Genomic DNA, 9,413 nt, shown 5'->3' on the forward strand with positions numbered 1-9,413 from the left:
TTAAGCAAGAATATCGTATTTTTAAAAAAATCTAATGATAGGATTTCCCAGAAAATTGAAAAAACCGAAAAATGTCAAGAGTAAAGTGCCATTTTCTGACATTAGATTTCGTTCTAAATGCTTAATCCCTATGTAGAAACGTTAGTTATGCAAGATTATCGTATTTTTAAAAAAATCTAATGATAGGATTTTTCAGAAAATTGAAAAAACCGTAAAATGTCAAGAGTAAAGTGCCCTTATTTTAAACATTATATCGTTCTAAATGCTTAATCCCTATGTAAAAAAGTTATCTAAGCAAGAATATGTTATTGAATAAAATGAGAAAAATTTATTTTAGCCGTAAATCGAAAATAATGGGTCGAGCGAATCGGTCGATTGCGCCGAGACGCGCCATGATGCAACAGACGAGCGATTGGAACGCCCGAATATTTTCAAAGTCCCAACGTACCGATCAAGAGTAAAGTACCATTTTCCTACATTAGATTTCGTTCTAAATGCTTAATCCCTATGTAAAAACGTTAGTTAAGCAAGAATATCGTATTTTTAAAAAAATCTAATGATAGGATTTTCCAGAAAATTGAAAAAACCGAAAAATGTCAAGAGTAAAGTGCCATTTTCTGACATTAGATTTCGTTCTAAATGCTTAATCCCTATGTAGAAACGTTAGTTAAGCAAGAATATCGTATTTTTAAAAAAATCTAATGATAGGATTTTTCAGAAAATTGAAAAAACCGTAAAATGTCAAGAGTAAAGTGCCCTTATTTTAAACAATGTATCGTTCTAAATGCTTAATCCCTATGTAAAAAAGTTATTTAAGGAGGAATATGTTATTGAAAAATATTAGAAAAATTTATTTTAGCCGTAAATCGAAAATAATGGGGACACCGGAGCTGTTCGAAGCGCCGAGCGCGCCGCGTACGCCCGAATATTTTCAAAGTCCCAACGTACCGATCAAGAGTAAAGTACCATTTTCCTACATTAGATTTCGTTCTAAATGCTTAATCCCTATGTAAAAACGTTAGTTAAGCAAGAATATCGTATTTTTAAAAAAATCTAATGATAGGATTTCCCAGAAAATTGAAAAAACCGAAAAATGTCAAGAGTAAAGTGCCATTTTCTGACATTAGATTTCGTTCTAAATGCTTAATCCCTATGTAGAAACGTTAGTTAAGCAAGAATATCGTATTTTTAAAAAAATCTAATGATAGGATTTTTCAGAAAATTGAAAAAACCGTAAAATGTCAAGAGTAAAGTGCCCTTATTTTAAACATTATATCGTTCTAAATGCTTAATCCCTATGTAAAAAAGTTATCTAAGCAAGAATATGTTATTGAATAAAATGAGAAAAATTTATTTTAGCCGTAAATCGAAAATAATGGGTCGAGCGAATCGGTCGATTGCGCCGAGACGCGCTATGATGCAACAGACGAGCGATTGGAACGCCCGAATATTTTCAAAGTCCCAACGTACCGATCAAGAGTAAAGTACCATTTTCCTACATTAGATTTCGTTCTAAATGCTTAATCCCTATGTAAAAACGTTAGTTAAGCAAGAATATCGTATTTTAAAAAAAATCTAATGATAGGATTTTCCAGAAAATTGAAAAAACCGAAAAATGTCAAGAGTAAAGTGCCATTTTCTGACATTAGATTTCGTTCTAAATGCTTAATCCCTATGTAGAAACGTTAGTTAAGCAAGATTATCGTATTTTTAAAAAAATCTAATGGTAGGATTTTTCAGAAAATTGAAAAAACCGTAAAATGTCAAGAGTAAAGTGCCCTTATTTTAAACATTATATCGTTCTAAATGCTTAATCCCTATGTAAAAAAGTTATCTAAGCAAGAATATGTTATTGAATAAAATGAGAAAAATTTATTTTAGCCGTAAATCGAAAATAATGGGTCGAGCGAATCGGTCGATTGCGCCGAGACGCGCTATGATGCAACAGACGAGCGATTGGAACGCCCGAATATTTTCAAAGTCCCAACGTACCGATCAAGAGTAAAGTACCATTTTCCTACATTAGATTTCGTTCTAAATGCTTAATCCCTATGTAAAAACGTTAGTTAAGCAAGAATATCGTATTTTAAAAAAAATCTAATGATAGGATTTTCCAGAAAATTGAAAAAACCGAAAAATGTCAAGAGTAAAGTGCCATTTTCTGACATTAGATTTCGTTCTAAATGCTTAATCCCTATGTAGAAACGTTAGTTATGCAAGATTATCGTATTTTTAAAAAAATCTAATGATAGGATTTTTCAGAAAATTGAAAAAACCGTAAAATGTCAAGAGTAAAGTGCCCTTATTTTAAACATTATATCGTTCTAAATGCTTAATCCCTATGTAAAAAAGTTATCTAAGCAAGAATATGTTATTGAATAAAATGAGAAAAATTTATTTTAGCCGTAAATCGAAAATAATGGGTCGAGCGAATCGGTCGATTGCGCCGAGACGCGCTATGATGCAACAGACGAGCGATTGGAACGCCCGAATATTTTCAAAGTCCCAACGTACCGGTCAAGAGTAAAGTACCATTTTCCTACATTAGATTTCGTTCTAAATGCTTAATCCCTATGTAAAAACGTTAGTTAAGCAAGAATATCGTATTTTAAAAAAAATCTAATGATAGGATTTTCCAGAAAATTGAAAAAACCGAAAAATGTCAAGAGTAAAGTGCCATTTTCTGACATTAGATTTCGTTCTAAATGCTTAATCCCTATGTAGAAACGTTAGTTAAGCAAGATTATCGTATTTTTAAAAAAATCTAATGATAGGATTTTTCAGAAAATTGAAAAAACCGTAAAATGTCAAGAGTAAAGTGCCCTTATTTTAAACAATGTATCGTTCTAAATGCTTAATCCCTATGTAAAAAAGTTATCTAAGCAAGAATATGTTATTGAATAAAATGAGAAAAATTTATTTTAGCCGTAAATCGAAAATAATGGGTCGAGCGAATCGGTCGATTGCGCCGAGACGCGCTATGATGCAACAGACGAGCGATTGGAACGCCCGAATATTTTCAAAGTCCCAACGTACCGATCAAGAGTAAAGTACCATTTTCCTACATTAGATTTCGTTCTAAATGCTTAATCCCTATGTAAAAACGTTAGTTAAGCAAGAATATCGTATTTTTAAAAAAATCTAATGATAGGATTTTCCAGAAAATTGAAAAAACCGAAAAATGTCAAGAGTAAAGTGCCATTTTCTGACATTAGATTTCGTTCTAAATGCTTAATCCCTATGTAGAAACGTTAGTTATGCAAGATTATCGTATTTTTAAAAAAATCTAATGATAGGATTTTTCAGAAAATTGAAAAAACCGTAAAATGTCAAGAGTAAAGTGCCCTTATTTTAAACAATGTATCGTTCTAAATGCTTAATCCCTATGTAAAAAAGTTATTTTAGCAGGAATATGTTATTGAAAAAAATTAGAAAAATTTATTTTAGCCGTAAATCGAAAATAATGGATCGAGCGAATCGGTCGATTGCGCCGAGACGCGCTATGATGCAACAGACGAGCGATTGGAACGCCCGAATATTTTCAAAGTCCCAACGTACCGATCAAGAGTAAAGTACCATTTTCCTACATTAGATTTCGTTCTAAATGCTTAATCCCTATGTAAAAACGTTAGTTAAGCAAGAATATCGTATTTTTAAAAAAATCTAATGATAGGATTTTCCAGAAAATTGAAAAAACCGAAAAATGTCAAGAGTAAAGTGCCATTTTCCTACATTAGATTTCGTTCTAAATGCTTAATCCCTATGTAAAAACGTTAGTTAAGCAAGAATATCGTATTTTTAAAAAAATCTAATGATAGGATTTTCCAGAAAATTGAAAAAACCGAAAAATGTCAAGAGTAAAGTGCCATTTTCTGACATTAGATTTCGTTCTAAATGCTTAATCCCTATGTAAAAAAGTTATCTAAGCAAGAATATGTTATTGAATAAAATGAGAAAAATTTATTTTAGCCGTAAATCGAAAATAATGGGTCGAGCGAATCGGTCGATTGCGCCGAGACGCGCTATGATGCAACAGACGAGCGATTGGAACGCCCGAATATTTTCAAAGTCCCAACGTACCGGTCAAGAGTAAAGTACCATTTTCCTACATTAGATTTCGTTCTAAATGCTTAATCCCTATGTAAAAACGTTAGTTAAGCAAGAATATCGTATTTTAAAAAAAATCTAATGATAGGATTTTCCAGAAAATTGAAAAAACCGAAAAATGTCAAGAGTAAAGTGCCATTTTCTGACATTAGATTTCGTTCTAAATGCTTAATCCCTATGTAGAAACGTTAGTTAAGCAAGATTATCGTATTTTTAAAAAAATCTAATGATAGGATTTTTCAGAAAATTGAAAAAACCGTAAAATGTCAAGAGTAAAGTGCCCTTATTTTAAACAATGTATCGTTCTAAATGCTTAATCCCTATGTAAAAAAGTTATCTAAGCAAGAATATGTTATTGAATAAAATGAGAAAAATTTATTTTAGCCGTAAATCGAAAATAATGGGTCGAGCGAATCGGTCGATTGCGCCGAGACGCGCTATGATGCAACAGACGAGCGATTGGAACGCCCGAATATTTTCAAAGTCCCAACGTACCGATCAAGAGTAAAGTACCATTTTCCTACATTAGATTTCGTTCTAAATGCTTAATCCCTATGTAAAAACGTTAGTTAAGCAAGAATATCGTATTTTAAAAAAAATCTAATGATAGGATTTTCCAGAAAATTGAAAAAACCGAAAAATGTCAAGAGTAAAGTGCCATTTTCTGACATTAGATTTCGTTCTAAATGCTTAATCCCTATGTAGAAACGTTAGTTATGCAAGATTATCGTATTTTTAAAAAAATCTAATGATAGGATTTTTCAGAAAATTGAAAAAACCGTAAAATGTCAAGAGTAAAGTGCCCTTATTTTAAACATTATATCGTTCTAAATGCTTAATCCCTATGTAAAAAAGTTATCTAAGCAAGAATATGTTATTGAATAAAATGAGAAAAATTTATTTTAGCCGTAAATCGAAAATAATGGGTCGAGCGAATCGGTCGATTGCGCCGAGACGCGCTATGATGCAACAGACGAGCGATTGGAACGCCCGAATATTTTCAAAGTCCCAACGTACCGGTCAAGAGTAAAGTACCATTTTCCTACATTAGATTTCGTTCTAAATGCTTAATCCCTATGTAAAAACGTTAGTTAAGCAAGAATATCGTATTTTAAAAAAAATCTAATGATAGGATTTTCCAGAAAATTGAAAAAACCGAAAAATGTCAAGAGTAAAGTGCCATTTTCTGACATTAGATTTCGTTCTAAATGCTTAATCCCTATGTAGAAACGTTAGTTAAGCAAGATTATCGTATTTTTAAAAAAATCTAATGATAGGATTTTTCAGAAAATTGAAAAAACCGTAAAATGTCAAGAGTAAAGTGCCCTTATTTTAAACAATGTATCGTTCTAAATGCTTAATCCCTATGTAAAAAAGTTATCTAAGCAAGAATATGTTATTGAATAAAATGAGAAAAATTTATTTTAGCCGTAAATCGAAAATAATGGGTCGAGCGAATCGGTCGATTGCGCCGAGACGCGCTATGATGCAACAGACGAGCGATTGGAACGCCCGAATATTTTCAAAGTCCCAACGTACCGATCAAGAGTAAAGTACCATTTTCCTACATTAGATTTCGTTCTAAATGCTTAATCCCTATGTAAAAACGTTAGTTAAGCAAGAATATCGTATTTTTAAAAAAATCTAATGATAGGATTTTCCAGAAAATTGAAAAAACCGAAAAATGTCAAGAGTAAAGTGCCATTTTCTGACATTAGATTTCGTTCTAAATGCTTAATCCCTATGTAGAAACGTTAGTTATGCAAGATTATCGTATTTTTAAAAAAATCTAATGATAGGATTTTTCAGAAAATTGAAAAAACCGTAAAATGTCAAGAGTAAAGTGCCCTTATTTTAAACAATGTATCGTTCTAAATGCTTAATCCCTATGTAAAAAAGTTATTTTAGCAGGAATATGTTATTGAAAAAAATTAGAAAAATTTATTTTAGCCGTAAATCGAAAATAATGGATCGAGCGAATCGGTCGATTGCGCCGAGACGCGCTATGATGCAACAGACGAGCGATTGGAACGCCCGAATATTTTCAAAGTCCCAACGTACCGATCAAGAGTAAAGTACCATTTTCCTACATTAGATTTCGTTCTAAATGCTTAATCCCTATGTAAAAACGTTAGTTAAGCAAGAATATCGTATTTTTAAAAAAATCTAATGATAGGATTTTCCAGAAAATTGAAAAAACCGAAAAATGTCAAGAGTAAAGTGCCATTTTCTGACATTAGATTTCGTTCTAAATGCTTAATCCCTATGTAGAAACGTTAGTTATGCAAGATTATCGTATTTTTAAAAAAATCTAATGATAGGATTTTTCAGAAAATTGAAAAAACCGTAAAATGTCAAGAGTAAAGTGCCCTTATTTTAAACATTATATCGTTCTAAATGCTTAATCCCTATGTAAAAAAGTTATCTAAGCAAGAATATGTTATTGAATAAAATGAGAAAAATTTATTTTAGCCGTAAATCGAAAATAATGGGTCGAGCGAATCGGTCGATTGCGCCGAGACGCGCTATGATGCAACAGACGAGCGATTGGAACGCCCGAATACTTTCAAAGTCCCAACGTACCGGTCAAGAGTAAAGTACCATTTTCCTACATTAGATTTCGTTCTAAATGCTTAATCCCTATGTAAAAACGTTAGTTAAGCAAGAATATCGTATTTTAAAAAAAATCTAATGATAGGATTTTCCAGAAAATTGAAAAAACCGAAAAATGTCAAGAGTAAAGTGCCATTTTCTGACATTAGATTTCGTTCTAAATGCTTAATCCCTATGTAGAAACGTTAGTTAAGCAAGATTATCGTATTTTTAAAAAAATCTAATGATAGGATTTTTCATAAAATTGAAAAAACCGTAAAATGTCAAGAGTAAAGTGCCCTTATTTTAAACATTATATCGTTCTAAATGCTTAATCCCTATGTAAAAAAGTTATCTAAGCAAGAATATGTTATTGAATAAAATGAGAAAAATTTATTTTAGCCGTAAATCGAAAATAATGGGTCGAGCGAATCGGTCGATTGCGCCGAGACGCGCTATGATGCAACAGACGAGCGATTGGAACGCCCGAATATTTTCAAAGTCCCAACGTACCGATCAAGAGTAAAGTACCATTTTCCTACATTAGATTTCGTTCTAAATGCTTAATCCCTATGTAAAAACGTTAGTTAAGCAAGAATATCGTATTTTAAAAAAAATCTAATGATAGGATTTTCCAGAAAATTGAAAAAACCGAAAAATGTCAAGAGTAAAGTGCCATTTTCTGACATTAGATTTCGTTCTAAATGCTTAATCCCTATGTAGAAACGTTAGTTATGCAAGATTATCGTATTTTTAAAAAAATCTAATGATAGGATTTTTCAGAAAATTGAAAAAACCGTAAAATGTCAAGAGTAAAGTGCCCTTATTTTAAACATTATATCGTTCTAAATGCTTAATCCCTATGTAAAAAAGTTATCTAAGCAAGAATATGTTATTGAATAAAATGAGAAAAATTTATTTTAGCCGTAAATCGAAAATAATGGGTCGAGCGAATCGGTCGATTGCGCCGAGACGCGCTATGATGCAACAGACGAGCGATTGGAACGCCCGAATATTTTCAAAGTCCCAACGTACCGGTCAAGAGTAAAGTACCATTTTCCTACATTAGATTTCGTTCTAAATGCTTAATCCCTATGTAAAAACGTTAGTTAAGCAAGAATATCGTATTTTAAAAAAAATCTAATGATAGGATTTTCCAGAAAATTGAAAAAACCGAAAAATGTCAAGAGTAAAGTGCCATTTTCTGACATTAGATTTCGTTCTAAATGCTTAATCCCTATGTAGAAACGTTAGTTAAGCAAGATTATCGTATTTTTAAAAAAATCTAATGATAGGATTTTTCAGAAAATTGAAAAAACCGTAAAATGTCAAGAGTAAAGTGCCCTTATTTTAAACAATGTATCGTTCTAAATGCTTAATCCCTATGTAAAAAAGTTATCTAAGCAAGAATATGTTATTGAATAAAATGAGAAAAATTTATTTTAGCCGTAAATCGAAAATAATGGGTCGAGCGAATCGGTCGATTGCGCCGAGACGCGCTATGATGCAACAGACGAGCGATTGGAACGCCCGAATATTTTCAAAGTCCCAACGTACCGATCAAGAGTAAAGTACCATTTTCCTACATTAGATTTCGTTCTAAATGCTTAATCCCTATGTAAAAACGTTAGTTAAGCAAGAATATCGTATTTTTAAAAAAATCTAATGATAGGATTTTCCAGAAAATTGAAAAAACCGAAAAATGTCAAGAGTAAAGTGCCATTTTCTGACATTAGATTTCGTTCTAAATGCTTAATCCCTATGTAGAAACGTTAGTTATGCAAGATTATCGTATTTTTAAAAAAATCTAATGATAGGATTTTTCAGAAAATTGAAAAAACCGTAAAATGTCAAGAGTAAAGTGCCCTTATTTTAAACAATGTATCGTTCTAAATGCTTAATCCCTATGTAAAAAAGTTATTTTAGCAGGAATATGTTATTGAAAAAAATTAGAAAAATTTATTTTAGCCGTAAATCGAAAATAATGGATCGAGCGAATCGGTCGATTGCGCCGAGACGCGCTATGATGCAACAGACGAGCGATTGGAACGCCCGAATATTTTCAAAGTCCCAACGTACCGATCAAGAGTAAAGTACCATTTTCCTACATTAGATTTCGTTCTAAATGCTTAATCCCTATGTAAAAACGTTAGTTAAGCAAGAATATCGTATTTTTAAAAAAATCTAATGATAGGATTTTCCAGAAAATTGAAAAAACCGAAAAATGTCAAGAGTAAAGTGCCATTTTCTGACATTAGATTTCGTTCTAAATGCTTAATCCCTATGTAGAAACGTTAGTTATGCAAGATTATCGTATTTTTAAAAAAATCTAATGATAGGATTTTTCAGAAAATTGAAAAAACCGTAAAATGTCAAGAGTAAAGTGCCCTTATTTTAAACATTATATCGTTCTAAATGCTTAATCCCTATGTAAAAAAGTTATCTAAGCAAGAATATGTTATTGAATAAAATGAGAAAAATTTATTTTAGCCGTAAATCGAAAATAATGGGTCGAGCGAATCGGTCGATTGCGCCGAGACGCGCTATGATGCAACAGACGAGCGATTGGAACGCCCGAATACTTTCAAAGTCCCAACGTACCGGTCAAGAGTAAAGTACCATTTTCCTACATTAGATTTCGTTCTAAATGCTTAATCCCTATGTAAAAACGTTAGTTAAGCAAGAATATCGTATTTTAAAAAAAATCTAATGAT

Source organism: Megalopta genalis, unplaced genomic scaffold (genome assembly GCF_051020955.1).
Source record: "Megalopta genalis isolate 19385.01 unplaced genomic scaffold, iyMegGena1_principal scaffold0075, whole genome shotgun sequence".
Taxonomy (NCBI): Eukaryota; Metazoa; Arthropoda; class Insecta; order Hymenoptera; family Halictidae; genus Megalopta; species Megalopta genalis.